Below are 25,273 nucleotides of genomic sequence, written 5' to 3' on the forward strand. Positions count from 1 at the left end.
GGGGTGATGTTTAGGGGTGAAAGCAGTGTAGATGTGGAGGGAAGCTAAGCAGCAAAAACAGTGGGTAGAAGCAAAGGCATGCAAAACTCTACCCTGTTGGAAGACTTATTCCTAGGTCTGGAACACGTTAATGGCCCCCCTGGACAAATTACTGCTACTCAGGGGCCTAGTGTCACCAGGAGGGACAAGTATAGGCGCATGTTGTGGGAATACCTGGCCGACACCAGCTCTGTCCTCTCCGATCCCTCTGTGCTCTACAGCCTACACTTATTTTCTAATCTTTTTTTCTGCACTGCACATCTCTTGCCTGCTTCCTTTGGGATCTTACAAGTGGTGGTCCACTTCCAAAGATGGTAATTTCACTAGACAGTGTAACGGGAGTAGCTGAGGGATCGCTGTCTTAACCACTTTTTGGCACAAAATTAACTTCCAAAGCCAAATATGGTGCAAGTATATGATGCAAGGACACCTACACACCTATCTCTGACACATTGGGGAGTTCACCCTCATGCGCCCTTTTGGCCTGCACCATCATGCGCCTCTTCCCAGCCACTCCACATTTCCCAAGCTTTTCATTGCAGGCAGAAGTACAACACAACCCACCCCCATGCCCAAGCCTTTAACAGCCTCATCGATAAACTGCTGGCCCTGGAGATGTTGGTGTTTGTTTATGCTTCTGGAGACCCAGGCCTTCCGTCAGCAGATGGCAGCTGGGGCACCTCCCTATGCTGGGCCTAGCCGTTACTACTTCTCTTGGTGTGCTGTCCCTGCCTTGCACCTGCATGTGTCCCATAACATCAGTCGGGCCCAGAGCTCTGCGCTTTGCTGCATGGTCCACTTGACCACCGACACATGGACAAGCACCTGTGGTCAGGGATGCTGCAGTGCTCATCTTTAATGACAGGCAGGGTGAATGTGGTGGAGTCTGGTCCCCGGTGCAAACTGGGGTGGCCTATCTCCTCTCCCAGGCCAAAATTCATGGCAGGAGTAGACTGAAACCCTACGATGCTGCAACCTCCACCCCAGCTACTAGCGGAAAACACTGTAACACTGGCGTGGGGAGATGTCAGCAGGCCGTGCTGAAACTGATCAGCTTGGGGGACAGACAGCACAGTGCCTCCGAGGTCAGGGATGCCATCCTGGCTGAGATGGCATTTTTTTTTCCCTGCTACACCTGGGGCCTGGCATTTTTGTGCCTGTGATAATGGCTGGAACCTGGTAGCAGATCTGGAGCTTGCCAGACTCAAACACGGTCCACGCATGGCCCACGTTTTCCAACTTGTTGGTGCCATGTTTCTTTGAAACCTACACCATTGTGCCTGATATACAGGTCAAAGTGGGGCCATTTTCGTAAGTGAGAACTAGCCTCTGCTAGGCAGAAAACATTCAGAGCACACTCCTTTCATCTTCGCACCGTTAGCTGGCGGAGGAAGATGAGGGGGTTGGAGTGGCATCTGATGTCCCTGTCCCACACGAGGCTAGAGGGTGCACTTCAGTGCATCCCATTGCTTCACCACAAATGGTGTGAAGGGGAGTGGAAAATGGAGGAAATGGAGAGTGACCCTTACAGTTGGGGCCAGCAAAGGCATGCCAAGTAACACACTGGCACACATGGCTGACTTCATCTTGGGTTGCTTTTCAACACATATTTCACATCATGAAGAACAAATAATACTGGATTTTTACAAGCCTCGAACCCCGGTCTAGGTCTAATGTCTGTTCCTTTCTTATATTAGGGGAGAGGGAAAAAAAAATTACTTCAGTGATACGTTTAGCGTACATAGACTGACTATTAATGTGTATCCCACTTAGTGTTGTTAGGGTTACACACCGTCACAACCTGGCTAAAGCTTCTATAGCTGTTAATAAAGTCAACATAACTTTACGGTATCCAAAAAGACAGCTGGTACCGACAGAGAACAAGACAAATGTCAACCAAAGCTGAGCTCTGAACACCCACAGTGACTTTGGCGTCATCATCATTATAAGGGAGCGGGTGGTAATAAATAACTTGGCAGTGCCTAAAACCCAAAAAGCTTATACAACTATATTTACATTAAGATACACAAATGACACTTTTCAGTAGCATGTCATGAGACAAGCTGATAAGATCTTCCTTTGTGCAGTGCTATTTGAAAGTTAAACGCTGCCTTTATTTTAATTCTGGAGAAGGTGCAGACATTAGATTTAGAACATGTTGTCTTCATTGTCCAAATCCTCTATATAGGTAACGTGTTTTTCGGGCCGAGCTGTCTGGGAACGAGCTGGTGCAGCACTGACAACCTGGGTGAATATGGCAAGAGCCTGAGATGTAGGGTGAATGAATCCCCAAATTATTAGGGAAATTTCCACTCAGAAACTGGCACTATATACCAGTAGCAAAAATTGTGGGTGTACATAACCCCAATATATTCTTTGATTTCCCAGTCAGACAATGGCACTATATAGCAGTAGCAAAAATTGTGGGTGCACGTAACCCCCATATATTCTTTGAATTCCCAGTGAGACAATGGCACTATATACCAGTAGCAAAAATTGTGGGTGCACGTAACCCCAATATATTCTTTGAATTCCCAGTGAGACAATGGCACTATATAGCAGTAGCAAAAATTGTGGGTGCACGTAACCCCAATATATTCTTTGAATTCCCAGTCAGAAACTGGCACTATATACCAGTAGCAAAAATTGTGGGTGCACGTAACCCCTATATATTCTTTGAATTCCCAGTGAGACAATGGCACTATATACCAGTAGCAAAAATTGTGGGTGCACGTAACCCCAATATATTCTTTGAATTACCAGTCAGAAACTGGCACTATATAGCAGTAGCAAAAATTGTGGGTGCACGTAACCCCTATATATTCTTTGAATTCCCAGTGAGACAATGGCACTATATACCAGCAGCAAAAATTGTGGGTGCACATAACCCCAATATATTCTTTGAATTCCCAGTCAGAAACTGGCACTATATACCAGTAGCAAAAATTGTGGGTGTACATAACCCCAATATATTCTTTGAATTCCCAGTCAGACAATGGCACTATATACCAGTAGCAAAAATTGTGGGTGCACGTAACCCCTATATATGCTTTGAATTCCCAGTCAGACAATGGCACTATATACCAGTAGCAAAAATTGTGGGTGCACATAACCCCAATATATTCTTTGAATTCCCAGTGAGACAATGGCACTATATAGCAGTAGCAAAAATTGTGGGTGCACGTAACCCCAATATATTCTTTGAATTCCCAGTCAGACAATGGCACTATATAGCAGTAGCAAAAATTGTGGGTGCACGTAACCCCAATATATTCTTTGAATTCCCAGTCAGAAACTGGCACTATATACCAGTAGCAAAAATTGTGGGTGCACATAACCCCCATATATTCTTTGAATTCCCAGTCAGAAACTGGCACTATATAGCAGTAGCAAAAATTGTGGGTGCACATAACCCCAATATATTCTTTGAAGTCCCAGTCAGACAATGGCACTATATACCAGTAGCAAAAATTGTGGGTGTACATAACCCCAATGTATTCTTTGAATTCCCAGTCAGACAATGGCACTATATACCAGTAGCAAAAATTGTGGGTGCACGTAACCCCTGTATATGCTTTGAATTCCCAGTCAGACAATGGCACTATATACCAGTAGCAAAAATTGTGGGTGCACATAACCCCAATATATTCTTTGAATTCCCAGTGAGACAATGGCACTATATAGCAGTAGCAAAAATTGTGGGTGCACGTAACCCCAATATATTCTTTGAATTCCCAGTCAGACAATGGCACTATATAGCAGTAGCAAAAATTGTGGGTGCACGTAACCCCAATATATTCTTTGAATTCCCAGTCAGAAACTGGCACTATATACCAGTAGCAAAAATTGTGGGTGCACATAACCCCCATATATTCTTTGAATTCCCAGTCAGAAACTGGCACTATATAGCAGTAGCAAAAATTGTGGGTGCACATAACCCCAATATATTCTTTGAATTCCCAGTCAGACAATGGCACTGTATAGCAGTAGCAAAAATTGTGGGTGCACGTAACCCCAATATATTCTTTGAATTCCCAGTCAGAAACTGGCACTATATACCAGTAGCAAAAATTGTGGGTGTACATAACCCCAATATATTCTTTGAATTCCCAGTCAGACAATGGCACTATATAGCAGTAGCAAAAATTGTGGGTGCACGTAACCCCCATATATTCTTTGAATTCCCAGTGAGACAATGGCACTATATAGCAGTAGCAAAAATTGTGGGTGCACGTAACCCCAATATATTCTTTGAATTCCCAGTCAGAAACTGGCACTATATACCAGTAGCAAAAATTGTGGTTGCACGTAACCCCTATATATTCTTAGAATTCCCAGTGAGGCAATGGCACTATATACCAGTAGCAAAAATTGTGGGTGCACGTAACCCCAATATATTCTTTGAATTCCCAGTCAGAAACTGGCACTATATACCAGTAGCAAAAATTGTGGGTGCACGTAACCCCCATATATTCTTTGAATTCCCAGTCAGAAACTGGCCTATATAGCAGTAGCAAAAATTGTGGGTGCACGTAACCCCAATATATTCTTTGAATTCCCAGTCAGAAACTGGCACTATATACCAGTAGCAAAAATTGTGGGTGCACGTAACCCCTATATATTCTTTGAATTCCCAGTGAGACAATGGCACTATATACCAGTAGCAAAAATTGTGGGTGCACATAACCCCAATATATTCTTTTAATTCCCAGTGAGACAATGGCACTATATACCAGTAGCAAAAATTGTGGGTGCACATAACCCCAATATATTCTTTTAATTCCCAGTGAGACAATGGCACTATATACCAGTAGCAAAAATTGTGGGTGCACGTAACCCCAATATATTCTTTTAATTACCAGTCAGAAACTGGCACTATATAGCAGTAGCAAAAATTGTGGGTGCACATAACCCCAATATATTCTTTGAATTCCCAGTGAGACAATGGCACTATATACCAGTAGCAAAAATTGTGGGTGCACGTAACCCCAATATATTCTTTGAATTCCCAGTCAGAAACTGGCACTATATACCAGTAGCAAAAATTGTGGGTGCACGTAACCCCCATATATTCTTTGAATTCCCAGTGAGACAATGGCACTATATACCAGTAGCAAAAATTGTGGGTGCACGTAACCCCAATATATTCTTTGAATTCCCAGTCAGAAACTGGCACTATATACCAGTAGCAAAAATTGTGGGTGCACGTAACCCCAATATATTCTTTGAATTACCAGTCAGAAACTGGCACTATATACCAGTAGCAAAAATTGTGGGTGCACATAACCCCCATATATTCTTTGAATTCCCAGTCAGAAACTGGCACTATATAGCAGTAGCAAAAATTGTGGGTGCACATAACCCCAATATATTCTTTGAATTCCCAGTCAGACAATGGCACTATATACCAGTAGCAAAAATTGTGGGTGTACGTAACCCCAATATATTCTTTGAATTCCCAGTCAGAAACTGGCACTATATACCAGTAGCAAAAATTGTGGGTGTACATAACCCCAATATATTCTTTGAATTCCCAGTCAGACAATGGCACTATATAGCAGTAGCAAAAATTGTGGGTGCACGTAACCCCCATATATTCTTTGAATTCCCAGTGAGACAATGGCACTATATAGCAGTAGCAAAAATTGTGGGTGCACGTAACCCCAATATATTCTTTGAATTCCCAGTCAGAAACTGGCACTATATACCAGTAGCAAAAATTGTGGTTGCACGTAACCCCTATATATTCTTAGAATTCCCAGTGAGGCAATGGCACTATATACCAGTAGCAAAAATTGTGGGTGCACGTAACCCCAATATATTCTTTGAATTCCCAGTCAGAAACTGGCACTATATACCAGTAGCAAAAATTGTGGGTGCACGTAACCCCAATATATTCTTTGAATTACCAGTCAGAAACTGGCACTATATACCAGTAGCAAAAATTGTGGGTGTACATAACCCCCATATATTCTTTGAATTCCCAGTCAGAAACTGGCACTATATAGCAGTAGCAAAAATTGTGGGTGCACATAACCCCAATATATTCTTTGAATTCCCAGTCAGACAATGGCACTATATACCAGTAGCAAAAATTGTGGGTGTACGTAACCCCAATATATTCTTTGAATTCCCAGTCAGAAACTGGCACTATATACCAGTAGCAAAAATTGTGGGTGTACATAACCCCAATATATTCTTTGAATTCCCAGTCAGACAATGGCACTATATAGCAGTAGCAAAAATTGTGGGTGCACGTAACCCCCATATATTCTTTGAATTCCCAGTGAGACAATGGCACTATATAGCAGTAGCAAAAATTGTGGGTGCACATAACCCCAATATATTCTTTGAATTCCCAGTCAGAAACTGGCACTATATACCAGTAGCAAAAATTGTGGTTGCACGTAACCCCTATATATTCTTAGAATTCCCAGTGAGGCAATGGCACTATATACCAGTAGCAAAAATTGTGGGTGCACGTAACCCCAATATATTCTTTGAATTCCCAGTCAGAAACTGGCACTATATACCAGTAGCAAAAATTGTGGGTGCACGTAACCCCAATATATTCTTTGAATTACCAGTCAGAAACTGGCACTATATACCAGTAGCAAAAATTGTGGGTGTACATAACCCCCATATATTCTTTGAATTCCCAGTCAGAAACTGGCACTATATAGCAGTAGCAAAAATTGTGGGTGCACATAACCCCAATATATTCTTTGAATTCCCAGTCAGACAATGGCACTATATACCAGTAGCAAAAATTGTGGGTGTACGTAACCCCAATATATTCTTTGAATTCCCAGTCAGAAACTGGCACTATATAGCAGTAGCAAAAATTGTGGGTGCACATAACCCCAATATATTCTTTGAATTCCCAGTCAGACAATGGCACTATATACCAGTAGCAAAAATTGTGGTTGCACGTAACCCCTATATATTCTTAGAATTCCCAGTGAGGCAATGGCACTATATACCAGTAGCAAAAATTGTGGGTGCACGTAACCCCAATATATTCTTTGAATTACCAGTCAGAAACTGGCACTATATAGCAGTAGCAAAAATTGTGGGTGCACATAACCCCCATATATTCTTTGAATTCCCAGTGAGACAATGGCACTATATACCAGTAGCAAAAATTGTGGGTGCACGTAACCCCAATATATTCTTTGAATTCCCAGTCAGACAATGGCACTATATAGCAGTAGCAAAAATTGTGGGTGCACGTAACCCAAATATATTCTTTGAATTCCCAGTCAGAAACTGGCACTATATACCAGTAGCAAAAATTGTGGGTGTATATAGCCCCAATTCTATTGCTAGGGGACTTGCAGGGTATTTCTGGGGTGAAGGTGGGGGGGCACACCGTTGGAACGGGTATCGGGGGTATATATCGGGTATACGGGAATACACTGACAGTGTGTTCCATTCAGGATCCTGGGAAAGCTGGGTTGCGGCGATTGAGCCCGTCAGTGCCACGTTACACTGACAAGCTTCTCCCTGGAATTGAAGTGATATGTAACCCCAATATATTCTTTGAATTCCCAGTCAGACAATGGCACTATATGGCAGTAGCAAAAATAGTGGGTGTATATAGCCCCAATTCTATTGCTAGGGGACTTACAGGGTATTTCTGGGGTGAAGGTGGGGGGGGCACACCGTTGGAACGGGGATTTGGGGTGTATATATGGGGTATACGGGAATACACTGTCAGTGTATTCCATTCAGGATCCTGGGAAAGCTGGGTTGCGGCGATTGAGCCCGTCAGTGCCACGTTACACTGACAAGCTTCTCCCTGGAATTTAGCTCTTACAAGAGCTGTTGTGGTTGTCTTCTCCTTCCTATCCTAGCCTGTCCCTGCCTACCCAGAATCTAAGCCCTAGCTAACTGGACGGAAACCTCCGTCCTCGGTGAATTGCAAGCTCAGAATGACGCGAACCTGGGCGGCGCTGTTCTTTTAAATTAGAGGTCACATGTTTTCGGCAGCCAATGGGTTTTGCCTACTTTTCTCAACGTCACCGGTGTCGTAGTTCCTGTCCCACCTACCCTGCGCTGTTATTGGAGCAAAAAAGGCACCAGGGAAGGTGGGAGGGGAATCGAGTAATGGCGCACTTTACCACGCGGTGTTCGATTCGATTCGAACATGCCGAACAGCCTAATATCCGATCGAACATGAGTTCGATAGAACACTTTCGCTCATCTCTAATAGTAAAGCATTAGACTATCAGTGATAAGACAGTGAACCACTGGGCCACCAGGGATAAGAGAGTAAACTATTGAACTACCAAGGATAAGACAGTAAATCATCAGGTCACTAGGGATAACACCTTACACCAATAAAGTATCAGAGATAAGATAGTAAGCCACTGGGCCATCATGGATAGGGAACTAAACTAATGAATTACCAAGGATGAGTCAGGGTAAAAAAAATATGCAGATCTATTCTTCAGGATATAATTAGGAGAACAGTGCACTCTGTACGCCGCCCTCTAGACGGCAGCATCCTTAACATCATGTATGACTCAGTTAATAAGTCTAATATCATGATGTGGATTTAATTGCCAAATTAGTATTTCTATTACAAAAGGAACAGATTCCCAGCTATGGACAGCGCTGTTTCGGTCTTTTGGGCCTCCTCAGCATAGCGCAGGGATACTGATCTGGCAGAGTGAGAGACTATAGACCAGGGTCAGGGGATAATCGTACACATCAGGGAGAGTGGAGAGTCTCTTACTCTGCCAAATCAGTATCCCTGCACTATGCTGAGGAGGCCCAAAAGGCCCTGAATGAGTCAGTACACCACTGAACCACCAGGAAAAATACAGGACACCAATAAAATATGAGAAATGAGACAGTAAACCATTAAACTATGACAGATGAGACCACCAACTGACCAGGTTTGAGGCTTTAGACCAAATTACCAATGGTAAAACAGTAAGTCACCAGCCCACCAGGGATAATATAGTAAACCAAGGAACTACCAGAGATAAGACAGTAAACCACTGGCCCAACAGGGATAATACAGTAAACCACCGGACTACCAGGGATAAGACAGTAATCCACCGGACTACCAGGGATAAGACAGTAAATCACTGCAATACCAGGGATAAGATAGTAAACCAATGAACTACCAGAGATAAGACAGTAAATCACTGGCGCCAATAGGACTGGACTACCAGGAACAATATAGTAAATCACTGGACTACCAGGAACAATATAGTAAATCACTGGACTACCAGGGATAATACAGTAAATCACCGTACCACCAGGGATAATACAGTAAACCAATAAACTACCAGGGATAAGACAGTAAATCACTGGTCCAACAGGGATAAGACAGTAAACCACCGGACTACCAGGGATAATACAGTAAACCAATAAACTACCAGGGATAAGACAGTAAACCAATAAACTACCAGGGATAAGACAGTAAACCACTGGACTACCAGGGATAAGACAGTAAACCACTGGACTACCAGGGATAATATAGTAAACCACTGGACTACCAGGGATAAGATAGTAAACCAATGAACTACCAAGGATGAAGTAGCAAACCACTGGACCACCAGGATTAAGGCAGTAAATTGATCAACTACTTAGACCAGTAGAGAACCACTGGGCCACATGGCCTTGCCCTACATGGAACGTATAGTATGGGATTCAAATGCTTTTGGGATACGTGAGAGAAGACATGCTGCATGATGTTGATCACTAATAACCAACCTAATGTATTCCGCATCATCTTCCGTTGCGCTCAAAGCCGCATTTTAATAAGAACATTCTATTAGAATTTTATTTGCAAATATTTCTATTCCGTTTGATGATCCTCGCTCTGTTTTCACTCTCTTTAATGTATTCACTCACTGTTTAGATCTGACAGCACATTGTTCACTTATGGCTACATTTTGGAAGGGGGATTATAGGTCAGGAAAGAACTTCATGGATTTTAAGATCACCGGGTGTCAAGCTACTGCAAATCCTCCATTCCCTAAGCCTCTAATCATTAAGCTGAGTAAACCTAATATGACTTAATTAATATACTGTAACAGTGCGTAGCCAGACCTCACCAATAATGAGATGCAAATGCAATGCTAATGAGCTCTCCGCATGTAGTTCCTATTCAGCCGCCATACACTGCATTGCATTAAGTTCAGCTGAGTGAATTGGTAGAACGTTCCACAGGTCACTGCAGCTCAGATAACTTAGAAGCAATGAAGGTGATACAAGGTATATGGAAAGTTTATGTTTCATAGATCATACATTATACATACAATACAGTGCCGTCAAAAGAAGTCGACAATGTGCGCACCCTGACAGCCAACATATGCTCCCCTATAAAGGGCCAGCCAATGATTCCTAAAAATACATGTCCAGACACAATGTGCTCCACCATAAAGTGCTGCCAATATGTGCCCCTTCATATATACCGTATATACTGTAAGCCCTCTCTTGGCACATGAGCAGTAAGGTGCTTTTGTTATCTGACCTGATCTGGGATTTGACCCTTGCTTTGTTCTTGACTACATATCTGTCTCCTGTTCCTGCCATGCAAGTTACCTGTTTCCAACCATGGCTTGTTTCTGACTTCTGCACCTTTGTCACCTGCCCTGACCCTTTGCCAGAACCTGACCAAATTCTAGCCTATGGGCAGCAAGGTGGATCAGTGGTTAATAGGGTTGAGCGATCAGCAAAGATCAGATCCCGATTGGGGATCAAGAAAATTTCACGATCGGGATCGGCTTGAAGAGGATCGGAAATTGTATTTTGAAATCTCAAGATCGTCTCAACCCTACTGTATATATAATATACAATTAGAGTTGAGCGATCGGGATCGGGAAAGATCGGATCCCGATTGACGATTGAGTAAATTTCGCGATCGGGATCGGATGGAAAATTATCAGAAATTGGATTTAAAATTGATCCTGAAATCTCAAGATTGGCTCAACCCTAGTGGTTAGGACTAGAGATGAGCGAACAGTAAAATGTTCGAGGTTCGATATTTGTTTCGAGTAGCCCCTCAATATTCAACTACTCGAATCGAATATTGAATCCTATTATAGTCTATGGGAGAAAATGCTCATTTCAGAGGTAGGCAACGTTCGATCAAATTATACTTACCAAGTCCACGAGTGAGGGTCGGGCTGGATCCTCTGAGAAGTCTTCTCCTTGCAGCGTCCCCGCGGCGTCTTCTGGCTCTTCATTCACTCTGCCAGGCATCGGGCCTGGGCAGAGCCGACTGCGCATGCCTGCACTACAAGCGGACATACACAGTCGGCTCTGCCCAGGCCCGATGCCTGTCAGAGTGAATTCAGAGCTGGAAGACGCCACGGGGACGCTGCACGGAGAAGACTTCTAAAGGTAGGAGAAGAACCAGCATTGATTGGCCAACCGTATAGCATTTGGCCAATCAATGCTGGTTCTGCATCAAACTTTTACATTCGAACAGCGAGTGGTACTCGAATGAGTACGAGTATTTCGAATACCGTAGTATTCGATCGAATACCTACTCGATCGAGTACTACTCGCTCATCTCTAGTTAGGACATACTTGTCCAGGTGCTCTAATTGTTCAGTCATGAACTTGTACTGATAACTGAAGCCACTTGAGTCTTAGATGTAAGTCTTGCAGGTTTCTTGTAGGTTCTCTGAGCATTTCATGGTCTGATTTTGGGATGAATTTTCTGGGATGTTCACTCCTGAGAAAACTGTCAATTGTGTTAGGCTAGAAAATGCAAGGAACAGGCCGGCAGAGCTGTTACAGACAGAAGATAAACTCTGTAACCCTAAAACCGACTGTCCCATCAACACAACAACTCTGAAAAATGTGCCTATTATTTCAGGGACACAGTTTGAACGATCCGGAATGGCCTCCAGAAAACAAATGACTTTAACAGTCCAAAGTCTAGCAATAGTAATGCGTTACGTCAAGCAGATGAAACGCAGATCACAAACATCCCTCCGAGTCTATACAATACAACATGTGAACTAGGCCGAGGCCCAACATCACTTCTCCTGGAATGTCCTGACCTGATCATACTGACAACCAAGGACATAGAGAACTGTCCTATGTGGAGAGGAAGCTTCCCTCATCTACTGAAGATAACCATCATAAAGAAGCCCTCCATGGAGACAGATGTCTTGAGTAGCTACAGATCAGACACCCCCGGAGCCATCAGCAAAGGGGGACATGACTTTGGGATGGGGGAACCAATAACTCCTGCAGTTTCTTCTTTGTGCAGTAGTTGAGTAGATTTATACAGACTGGGTCAGCTTTAAGAATATATCGGTGTATATTCAGCTTTAGTGTATATACAGCTGTAGGAGTATATATCTGTGTATGTTCTGCTGTAGGAGTGTATATCTGTATGTTCTGTGTAGGAGTATATATCTGTAGTAGGAGTATATATCTGTGTATGTTCTGCTGTAGGAGTGTATATCTGTATGTTCTGTGTAGGAGTATATATCTGTAGTAGGAGTATATATCTGTGTATGTTCTGCTTTAGTGTATGGTGCTTAGTGTGTTACTGTAGGGAGGGAGGAGTTAGGAATAGATGTCACTTCCTGTCTCCTCCATCTTCATCCTCTTTCTCATATCATATGTATATTACTATATTTCTCAGGATAAGATAATCCTTTAATAGTCCCACATTGGGGAAATTTCATATATACAGCTACAGCGTCCCCTCATGTATTTACTGCACACTGCTGATGTGTGTATGTGTGTATATATTTATATATGTGTGTATATGTGTATGTATATATACTGCAATATTACCTCAGGATATATACAGTCACACTTGTCCACACATGTATTTACCATAGACACTGCTGTTATATATATATACTGCAATATTGCCTCAGGATATATACAGTCACACATGTCCATACATGTATTTACCATAGACACTGCAGACATGGCTGATATCTCATATATACTACTATATAATACAGACTGTTCATGAGTACTGGGGACTGAGGGTCTCTCTATGGTGGAGCTGAGAGGACACATGTAATGGAGGTCCTGTGGTGAGAGAGAGACAGCCTGGTACAGTGTAGTGAGGGTAATGGAGGCCGCACTGATACTCCCTGTATATGTCTCCAGCTCTGCTAATACTGGCCATGCTGGGGATAAGTTAAAGTTGATCATTTCTATGTACTTTCTCAGGCCTGTATACAGGTCATACTGTATATACTGGCCATACTGTATACTGGTCATACTGTATATACTGGCCATACTGTATACAGGTCATTTATAATTGGTGGGGGGTTCTTGGAGCTGGTTGAAATTGTAAACAGTGGGGAACATGGTGGTTAGTTTCCCCTGAGCCAGTGCTTGCGGCTGGGGGTAATCTGGTGTGATGGAACAGATTGGCAGACAGATTTTTGCTTGTGTTGTTATTCCTACTGCTCTATTTATGACCTCTGTATTAGGGCCCAACACACTTAGACAATGGATATCAGACAAATACTGCACCGGATTATTGTATTTCTTAGTCTTCATGTAGCCGGTGTCTTAAGAGCATTTACAGTCTGTATCCAGAGAAGTATATGTATCACCATTATGTTATGTTACATCATACACTGCAGCCGGTCCCATTACTATGGTATATACTATATGATGGGATATTTCTCAGTGGGGTCCTATAACAGTATAATTCAGCTGCTAGGTCTTTCCTTATTACCGACTCTGGATTATTCTGGAGCTGGTATGACTTAGTATTATTGCTTGTACAGTATTTAGGGTGAGCCATGTAAGTTATTGTTTCTTTTAGAGCACCTTTAATTTCATGCTGTTACATATATATATATATAAAGGGATTTTCATGCATAGTCCCAACATAAGTACAATACAGTACACAAATGTCTAACTAGCTGAGTGATCTAGTACGAGTAGAAGAGAGGACCTCGTGTGTCTGGGGCTCCAATTTTTAGGCCAGTGTTGTACTTTGTTACTGTCACTGGCCTTGCCTTATTATGTAACCCTAAATGACATGATTGCTTAGGAGTGGGATGCATACAAGTGCTTCCAAGCCACTATGTAACAGGTGGTTTGCGATACACTAACAAGTTGTTTTGCTTTTTTTTTTTTTTTTTTTTTTTGGGGGGGGAGGTTGCCACTTCTTCAAACGTGTATAACAGAATGTAATATAGTTATTTACTAATGGTTTTTCTTAATACTAAATGTAATCCTAAACTATAGCTATTCTTGTGCATCATAATTCGTACTATTGACATTAAATAAGTTTTTTACTGGGTCCTTGAAGTTACTTTTAATTGGCAACCACCTTGGGTGTAGCCCAGTGCAGGGGTAACCATCGGAGGTATGACCCCCCTGGTGGGGAGGGGTGACCATCGGAGGTATGGCCCCCTAGTGTGGAAGGGTAACCATCGGAGGTATGGCCCCCTGGTGTAGAGGGGTGACCATCGGAGGTATGGCCCCCTGGGTGTGGAGGGATAACCGTCAGAGTAACAGACCCCCTGGTTACACCAAACTAATTAAATTTAAGAAGACCCTGTTAGGGTAAGTCCCTAGGGTCATGGCTGTCATTTTTCACATGCCTGTGCACTAAATTGAGCCCTCCGAGCTGGAGCTGGTTGCGGCTGGAGGTAGAGAAAAACATTTTATTTAAAATGTTTAAATTAAAAAAAACAACAAAAAAACATGTTTTAATAAAAATCTAATGGCTTCAAGGACCCTCCGAGCTGGAGCTGGTTGCGGCTGGAGGGAGAGAAAAACATTTTATTTAAAATGTTTAAATTAAAAAAAAAAAAAACAAAAACAAAACAAAACATGTTTTAATAAAAATCTAATGGCTTCCAGGACCTTTTCTGATGATTTGTACTTTTCTTAGTGAAGATATATGACCACTTATATTGACCAACTCATGTTTCTCTTCATGTTGCTGACAGTGTGATACGGCCAGTGCCGTACAGTGTCTATGGCAGCCAGCTAGTGAATGGAGCCCAGCACTGCTTACCATGATAACCCCATGCTCTGTGTGCAGGAGTTATATAGGCCTATGCCCCCCCCCCTTCCTTGCGGAACGGGCAGCATCAGCATGGTGCTGTTCCATGTCCAGCAAAGACGAAAATTTCAGCTTCTACTTTCAGTCTTGGTGCCCTTGGGTCGGTGCATGCGGCTAAGGGTAAAGGTCATCAAGTGCTCTGAAAATGATTGAGAGATGACATTACAGCCTTCTCACTGCCTTCGGAGACTACGGTATCTCAAGCGGATCATGGGCTTCTTCTCATCATGCTAAGCATCCGCCAATGGCTTGTTTTGCTGTTAATGTGGTTGTGACCCATCAAACAACAATGGAGGGTTATTTCACTACAGTAAGCGCCCTGGGGTTGCTGTAGTATCTGGAGACGCCGCAGCACCACAAGTTCTTATCTCTTCCCTTCTTTATACTCTCTATGTCTTTCCTTGCAGTATCAGTGGGTATAGGGTCGCCAATGTATGTAAATCGACAGTTCTAGTTTTCAGTGGGAGAGGTATTCCTTGAAGAGGTGTTATCTTGTACATGGTATATACATCTGTGTCATGTGTATACAGTTACCACCATAAGTAGGACCTCACACCTCATAAGTGGGATGTAGGTACTTCTGTGCATATATGGTTGGCAATTACATGTTTGTGGTATGGCGGTATCCCCATGTATACTGATTTATGGCAATTTCAGTGTTATAGTCTATTTCTCTTTACTAGTTTCTGACTACAGCCAGATCACTTTTGTTGCATTTTCAGCCACATTCATAGCTTGGTATTGTCGGGCAGGTAGTATGGGGACTTGTAGTATGTAAGGTTTCTAGAGGCTAGTGCATTCCTACTCAGTTTGGTGGCGGTCGAGTCCATTTAAGGTGTCAAATGGCCTCTTCTGTGGCGGTTGAGGAGTCAGGTGGAAGTTGCAGGCAAGTTATTGTAGACTTATTTTAACTAATAGAGGAGGTTAAACCTCATGGTGGTGAACAGGCTGAGCTTTAGAAATGGCCAGCCTGAAGGATGTCGTAATAGTAACGTCATCCAGGGGCGGGCACAGTGGTAAGCACAGGGTCGTTGGTGCCCTTAACCCCTTAGCGACCCTTGACGTAACTGTACGTCATGGGTCGCATGGGGATGTATGGAGCGAGCTCACACGCTGAGCTCGCTCCATACACGGCAGATGCCGGCTGTATAATACAGCCAGGACCTGCCACTAACAGCAGTGGTCGGTGCCCGAGCCGATCGCTGCTGTTAACCCTTTACACACTGCGGTCAAACGTGACCGCAGTGTGTAAACGGCGCCGGCGGCACGGGCGCCGCCATGTTTCCCCGATCGCCGCCCTCCTGAACGTCACAAGAGGGCGGTGATCGGTTGCTATGACAGCCGGAAGCCTATTGAAGGCTTCCAGGCTTGTCTCTGCCCGAGATCTATTAGACGATGCCAGAGGCAGCCTCTAATAGAAGTGCTGCGATTTTCCTATTCACTGCAATACTGTAGTATTGCAGTGAATAGTATGAGCGATCAGACCCCCTAGGTTTCAAGGTGCCTAAGGGGTCTGATCATAAATGTAACAGAAGAAAAAAAAAAGTTTTTAAAAGTATTAAAAAAATAAAAAAAATATAAAAGTTCAAATCACCCCCCTTTCCCTAGATTAGCTATAAAAGTAATTAAAGAACATTAAACATAAACATATTAGGTATCCCCGCGCTCCAAAATGCCCGAACTATTAGAATATTAAAACATTTATCCCGTACTGCGAACGGCGTAGCGGCAAAAAAAATAAAAACCGCCAAAAAGCGTTTTTTTCAACACTTTGCCTCCTATAAAAAATTGAATAAAAAGTGATCAAACCATCAGATCTTTCCCCAAATGGTATCAATAGAAACGTCATCTTGTCCCGCATAAAAAGACACCACAACCAGCTCCATACATGGAAATATGAAAAAGTTACAGGTGTTAGAACATGATGACACAAATTTTTTTTTCTATTTTGCAAAGTTTATCATTTTTTTAAAAGTATCAAAACATTTCAAATACTATATAAATTTGGTATCACCGCGTTCGTACTGACACGTAGAACACAGGTAACATGTCATTTGTACCAAACAGTGAATGCTGTAAAAATTAAACCCATAAGAAAATGGCGCAAATGCATTTTTTCTCCAATTGCACCTCATTCTGAATTTTTTTCCAGCTTCCCAGTACATTGCACAGCATATTGAATGATGCCATTACAAAGTACAATTTGTCCCGCAAACAATAAGCCATCATGTGACTCTGTGAACTGAAAAATGAAAAAGTTATGGCTCTTGAAATGTGAGGAGGGAAAAACGAAAATGCGAAACCAAAAAATGGCCGGGTCCTTAAGGGGTTAAAGTGTACTGGCTCTGCTAGAATTGCAAGCCGGAGCGTGCTGCCCCCCTTTATTTATTTATTGCTGTCTGGCCGGGTGCTGTATGTCAGACAGCTGGGGAGCTCACAGTATTCGTGAATCCCAATGGTCTAGCACTTCACCTGACTCCTTCTGTCATTATTTTACTTCTGTGAGTTTAATAAAGCTGTGGCCATTTTTACAACCAAAATAAAGTGTTTTGTGCATTTATTCCAAAGTCATTATTTACCGTAGTTTGGGTGGTTTTAGGTAGGAGTGAGGGACATCCCATATCCAAAGTCAAGACACCCCCGGAGCCATCAGCAAAGGGGGACATGACTTTGGGATGGGGGAACCAATAACTCCTGCAGTTTCTTCTTTGTGCAGTAGTTGAGTAGATTTATACAGACTGGGTCAGCTTTAAGAATATATCGGTGTATATTCAGCTTTAGTGTATATACAGCTGTAGGAGTATATATCTGTGTATGTTCTGCTGTAGGAGTGTATATCTGTATGTTCTGTGTAGGAGTATATATCTGTAGTAGGAGTATATATCTGTGTATGTTCTGCTGTAGGAGTGTATATCTGTATGTTCTGTGTAGGAGTATATATCTGTAGTAGGAGTATATATCTGTGTATGTTCTGCTGTAGGAGTGTATATCTGTATGTTCTGTGTAGGAGTATATATCTGTAGTAGGAGTATATATCTGTGTATGTTCTGCTGTAGGAGTGTATATCTGTATGTTCTGTGTAGGAGTATATATCTGTTGTAGGAGTATATATCTGTGTATGTTCTGCTTTAGTATATGGTGCTTAGTGTGTTACTATAGGGAGGGAGGCGTTAGGAATAGATGTCACTTCCTGTCTCACCCATCTTCATCCTCTTTCTCATCACAAGACCTGGATGAAGCATTTCCCGCCCTCCCGCCCTCTTTGCATCACTATGTTATACTTGTTTTTTATTTTATTTTTTTCACATTTTCCTATCTAATGTATTATTGTATCATTGCTTTGTTACTGTAATTGTGTATTTGGCTCTATATATTCAATTATGAGATGACTGATGAGTTATTGTTGGGCATTATCCTTCTAAGCCCAAGGGAAGGGCAGTCCTCCAGCCATGGTTCCCTAGAGGTTTCCTCCACAGGGGGTTTTTCCTCTCCTGAGTGCTGTAGGATGACTCTTTGTGAGTCGGGGGTTTGCCATTATTTAGTCAGTCGTGTGTAATAAAGTATTACGTGTCACATGGTCCATTGATAAACTGTCACAGCTTTACTTTTGCGGTTGAGGAGTCAGGTGGAAGTTGCAGGCAAGTTATTGTAGACTTATTTTAACTAATAGAGGAGGTTAAACCTCATGGTGGTGAACAGGCTGAGCTTTAGAAATGGCCAGCCTGAAGGATGTCGTAATAGTAACGTCATCCAGAGGCGGGCACAGTGGTTAAGCACAGGGTCGTTGGTGCCCTTAAAGTGTACTGGCTCTGCTAGAATTGCAAGCCGGAGCGTGCTGCCCCCCTTTATTTATTTATTGCTGTCTGGCCGGGTGCTGTATGTCAGACAGCTGGGGAGCTCACAGTATTCGTGAATCCCAATGGTCTAGCACTTCACCTGACTCCTTCTGTCATTATTTTACTTCTGTGAGTTTAATAAAGCTGTGGCCATTTTTACAACCAAAATAAAGTGTTTTGTGCATTTATTCCAAAGTCATTATTTACCGTAGTTTGGGTGGTTTTAGGGAGGAGTGAGGGACATCCCATATCCAAAGTCATGTCTCTGACCTGCCTTTACTAGGGAAAGTTATAGAGAAGGCCGTTGCTATCCAACTAGATACCAGGATATCTGGGGATGGCATCTGTGACCCTTTTTAGTCAGGCTTCAGGAAAAAACATGGCACTGAACCGGCCCTCACACGAGTACTAAATGATCTGCTCATGGCCAAAAACAGAGGTGACTACACCATCCTAATTCTCTTAGGCCTCTCAGCACCGTTGACCACGACATCTTCATACGTAGACTCAAGGAGTTTTGTGGAATTGATGGATCAGTTCTTCAGTGGTTTAGTTCTTTCCTAGCTGACAGACCCCAAAAACTTCTTGGCTCATCATCGTCATTACAATTCCCCTGAACATTTGGAGCTTCACGGGACTCGGGGGTATTCCCAATGCTGTTTGCAGATGACATACTTCATTTGGAAAATAAATCCAATGTCATGGCCTGGCCTATCATTGCTATGCAAATGACACCCAACTATACACTCACCGGCCACTTTATTAGGTACACCTGTCCAACTGCTCGTTAACACTTAATTTCTAATCAGCCAATCACATGGCAGCAACTCAGTGCATTTAGGCATGTAGACATGGTCAAGACAATCTCCTGCAGTTCAAACCGAGCATCAGTATGGGGAAGAAAGGTGATTTGAGTGCCTTTGAACGTGGCATGGTTGTTGGTGCCAGAAGGGCTGGTCTAAGTATTTCAGAAACTGCTGATCTACTGGGATTTTCACGCACAACCATCTCTAGGGTTTACAGAGAATGGTCCGAAAAAGAATAAAACATCCAGTGAGCGGCAGTTCTGTGGGCGGAAATGCGTTGTTGATGCCAGAGGTCAGAGGAGAATGGCCAGACTGGTTCGAGCTGATAGAAAGGCAACAGTGACTCAAATAGCCACCCGTTACAACCGAGGTAGCCAGAAGAGCATCTCTGAACGCACAGTACGTTGAAGTTTGAGGCAGATGGGCTACAGCAGCAGAAGACCACACCGGGTGCCACTCCTTTCAGCTAAGAACAGGAAACTGAGGCTACAATTTGCACAAGCTCATCGAAATTGGACAATTGAAGATTGGAAAAACGTTGCCTGGTCTGATGAGTCTCGATTTCTGCTGCGACATTCGGATGGTAGGGTCAGAATTTGGCGTCAACAACATGAAAGCATGGATCCATCCTGCCTTGTATCAACGGTTCAGGCTGGTGGTGGTGGTGTCATGGTGTGGGGAATATTTTCTTGGCACTCTTTGGGCCCCTTGGTACCAATTGAGCATCGTTGCAACGCCAAAGCCTACCTGAGTATTGTTGCTGACCATGTCCATCCCTTTATGACCACAATGTACCCAACATCTGATGGCTACTTTCAGCTGGATAATGCAATGCCATGTCATAAAGCTGGAATCATCTCAGACTGGTTTCTTGAACATGACAATGAGTTCACTGTACTCCAATGGCCTCCACAGTCACCAGATCTCAATCCAATAGAGCATCTTTGGGATGTGGTGGAACGGGAGATTCGCATCATGGATGTGCAGCCGACAAATCTGCGGCAACTGTGTGATGCCATCATGTCAATATGGACCAAAATCTCTGAGGAATGCTTCCAGCACCTTGTTGAATCTATGCCACGAAGAATTGAGGCAGTTCTGAAGGCAAAAGAGGGTCCAACCCGTTACTAGCATGGTGTACCTAATAAAGTGGCCGGTGAGTGTATATATCCATCAATGGCTTTGTCTCCAGCCATAAATTCTTGCTCAGCTGAACTGAAGACTGGATGACTGTCAGCTGGCTAAAGCTCAACCTGGACAAAACTGAAGTTCTCATGATTGGAGGTCAATGCTTAATGGCAAAATGGCAACGTATACATCCAATATCTCTATCCCTAGGAAACACAACCCATCAAAGTTTAGACTATATACAAAACTTGTGTGTAGTTATTGATGAGGAACCAGGCGTCTGCCATGATCAAACCTTCAAATTTCAACTTGAGGAAAATTGCAAAAAACACCTTATTCCAACAGAAGATCTCTCATGGTAAAGGCAATGTCTCTATCTATTGAAGTACTTTATAGTTTCCTGTCCATCAGACAGTCAAAACTGCTCATCCACTTGTTGAAGAATACAGAGAATGAGACTCAAATTTGCCCACCCTCTGAAGAATATAGGAAGTGAGAGTCAAATCTGCCCACCCACTTGCTGAAGGATACAGGAAGTGAGAGTCAAATCTGCCCACCCACTTGATGAAGAATACAGGAAGTGAGAGTCAAATTTGCCCACCCACTTGCTGAAGAATACAGGAAGTGAGAGTCAAATCTGCCCACAGACTTGATGAAGAATACAGGAAGTAAGAGTCAAATCTACTCACCCACTTGCTGAAGAATGCAGGAAGTGACAGGCCAACTGCTGAAAGAGGGATATGGAAAACCACTTTGTTGTTACCTATCTGAGGGTGTACTTAACTCATTTTAAGACCTTTTAAGGACCAGAAGTTTTTGTAAAACCAGAGAATATATATACATATATCATATAATTTTTTGCAAATACATATATATTGAATAGCACAAAGTAATCCAGAGTCTCTATGTGTGCCAGAATAATACATTCCATAACAAATCTTTCCCCTGAGTCGAGATGCCGGAATATATTACCCTTCAAAGGGAAAAGTCTCATAGCTGGACACGTCCTGATCTCAATCCATACCCCCAACCCTTTGGACCCATCCTGTCTCGGTCTTTCTCGAATCCACTCATTGGTTCTTATATGCCTAGTTCAGCAATACGATGGGCTCCTGCTGTGCAGCGAATCAATGAGTTTAATGTATTTTTGCAGAGAGATTTGCATTTCACCCTGGGAAGGAAACGTCTATTTCTCCGTATGATCTATGTCCGCCTCTGACTGCAGATGAATCGCTAATTAACATTGGATGTGAGATCTTTCTCAAGGAGCCAGGTTCTATTACACACAAGTCAACGCAATAATTATATGGCGAAGGAGATGTCACCCAGGAAAGTTTTGGAGACTTTAAAGGGTGATTAGAAACTTGTTTGGTACATGGCGGAGAGGATAACTTTTCGCTGGCTTGTAGACGGCAGTCTCTAATTTAGTGACTTGTATAAGAAACTTCAAGATGTCAGAGCTCGAGTATTAATCAACCTCCTATAGTAATGGCATGTTATAATGAAGGAACAACTCATCTACAATGTCTTCTCGCCACTTAAAAATGATTAGAAACTTGCTTGGAACATTGCGGAACACTCGGATTTTGATTTGCATGAAGACAATGCGGGAAAGAGACTGTATTGTCTTAAAGATGTCAGAACACACCTAATACTAATGTCAGAGGAAGAATATGGAGGAGCTAAGAAAACAAAAACATACAAAAATTTTACTTAAGAGGCTGTGGGGATCATTTATCATTTGTGCACCTTATTTTTGGCAGATGGGCTTATACAATTTGATCAAAACGTTGACCAAGAACCTCAGTTTCATGTATTTTCTATACAGTGGGAATTTGCAATAATGTTAGCAGAATGCTGATGCAACTTTTTGTGTTTGCATTCCGTGGACCTAAATGACTACATAGGGGTAATTGCTTTCTAAATTTTGCACAAAATTTGCCTAACGGGAATTATGATTCTAATGTTAGATATAGTGGGAGGTTTTTTTTTTTTTTTTTACGGTACCCTTGTACTAGAGTGTCGTTGCCATTTTTTGATACATATGCTGACTATGTTATGTGTTTACAGTGTTGGCCAAAAGTATTGGCACCCTTGCAAGTCTTCCCGAAAATGATTGCAATCACAAATTCTTTGGTATTATCTTCATTTAATTTGTCTTCAATGAAAAACCACAAAAAGAATTGTCAAAAGCCAAATTGGATATAATTCCACACCAAACATAAAAAAGGGGGTGGACAAAAGTATTGGCACTGTTTGAAAAATCATGTGGTGCTTCTCTAATTTGTGTAATTATCAGCACCTGTTACTTACCTGAGGCACCTAACAGGTGGTGGCAATAACTAAATCACACTTGCAGCCAGTTGAAATGGATTAAAGTTGACTCAACCTCTGTCCTGTGTCCTTGTGTGTACCACATTGAGCATGGAGAAAAGAAAGAAGACCAAAGAATTGTCTGAGGACTTGAGAAGCAAAATTGTGAGGAAGCATGAGCAATCTCAAGGCTACAAGTCCATCTCCAAAGACCTGAATGTTCCTGTGTCTACCGTGCGCAGTGTCATCAAGAAGTGTAAAGCCCATGGCACTGTGGCTAACCTCCCTAGATGTGGACGCAAAAGAAACATTGACGAGAGATTTCAACGCAAGATTGTGCGGATGGCGGATAAAGAACCTCGACTAACATCCAAACAAGTCCAAGCTGCCCTGCAGTCCGAGGGTACAACAGTGTCACCCCGTAATATCCAGTGTCAGCGTCTGAATGAGAAGGGACTGTATGGTAGGAGACCCAGGAAGACCCCACTTCTTACCCAGAGACATAAAGCCAGGCTGGAGTTTGCCAAAACTTACCTGAGAAAGCCAAAAACGTTCTGGAAGAATGTTCTCTGGTCAGATGAGACAAAAGTAGGAAAAGGCATCAACATAGAGTTTACAGGGAAAAAAAGAGGCCTTCAAAGAGAAGAAGACGCCCCTTACAGTCAGACATGGCGGAGGTTCCCTGATATTTTGGGGTTGCTTTGCTGCCTCTGGCACTGGACTGCTTGACCGTGTGCATGGCATTATGAAGTCTGAAGACGACCAACACATTGTGCAGCATAATGTAGGGCCCGGTGTGAGAAAGCTGGGTCTCCCTCAGAGGTCAGGGCTCTTCCAGCAGGACAATGACCCAAAACACACTTCAGGTCAGCACTAGAAAATGGTGGTGAGAGAAAGCCCTGGAGACTTGTAAAGTGGCAGCAATGAGTCCAGCCCTGAATCCCATAGAACACCTGTGGGGGAGGGGGAGAGATCTCTTGATGGCAGTTTGGAGAAGGCCCCCTTCACATCTCAGGGGGGACCTGGAGCAGTTTGCCAAAGAAGAATGGTCTAAGATTCCAGCAGAGCCTTGTAAGAAACTCATTGCTGGTTAGCGGAAGCGGTTGTGCGCAGTTATTGTGTCTAAAGGTTGTGCTACCAAGTATTAGGCTGAGGGCGCCAATACTTCTGTCCGCACCAGTTTTGGAGTTTTGTGTAAAATGATCAATGATTTGACTTTTTTTTCATTCTCTTTTGTGTTTTTTCATTGCAAGCAAAATAAAAATTAAAGATATTAATACCAAAGAGTTTGTGCTTATAATCATTATCTGGCAGACACTGAGTATTATCTGACAGAATTGCAGGGGGGCCAATACTTTTGGCCAACACTGTATGTGTGGCCACCCAGTGGTTGCATAGTGATTTGCAGTCTGCAAGGGTTGTGATATTGTTTCAGACTGATTTAATGAGAAACTAGAATCCTTAACCAAAGTGAAGATCACAGAAGTGTGAACACAGCTGTACATATAGCAGTTTAACCAAATTCAAGTTGTGGTCATTTTCATTTCTTTATGTGCTGAACATCGAGATTCCTGGAGTCCTCAGATACTGGTCATGTGACTGGACCCAGCACCCTCCATGCTCTCCTCTATTGGTGGTTTTAAGTATATATGAGGGTTAGCTTTACTATTATAATGAGTCTACCAACCCCCATACCAAGAGGAGGTATTCGGGTGCCAAGTGCTCGGTTCAATGGCATGACCAGTGTCAGAAAAGGCCTGGAAACGCGATGTTTAACACATAAAGAACCTAGACAAGAAATGCATATAATAAAGTCCTCGAATAACCCCTTTAAAGGCGGACTCTCCTGCACTTTTAATGCAATGGAGCAAAGTAAGTTACAGAAAAGACTTAAGAAAGAGCCATCAGAAATTAGCATGAAGTCATTTGTGTAGGAAATGGGCCATGAAGCGTCTTGATGTCTCTGTCACTTCAGAGATTGTACCTAGACGTGTCCACCAATCATTTACATAATTCTATATTTATAAAGCGCTGGGACGATGACTATTACATATCACATGGCAATTACATATTACACGTCTATTACATGTTTCATGGAGCCAATTATTGTTGACAAGAAG

The sequence above is a fragment of the Leptodactylus fuscus genome, chromosome 2, assembly GCF_031893055.1.
Source record: "Leptodactylus fuscus isolate aLepFus1 chromosome 2, aLepFus1.hap2, whole genome shotgun sequence".
Classification (NCBI taxonomy): Eukaryota; Metazoa; Chordata; class Amphibia; order Anura; family Leptodactylidae; genus Leptodactylus; species Leptodactylus fuscus.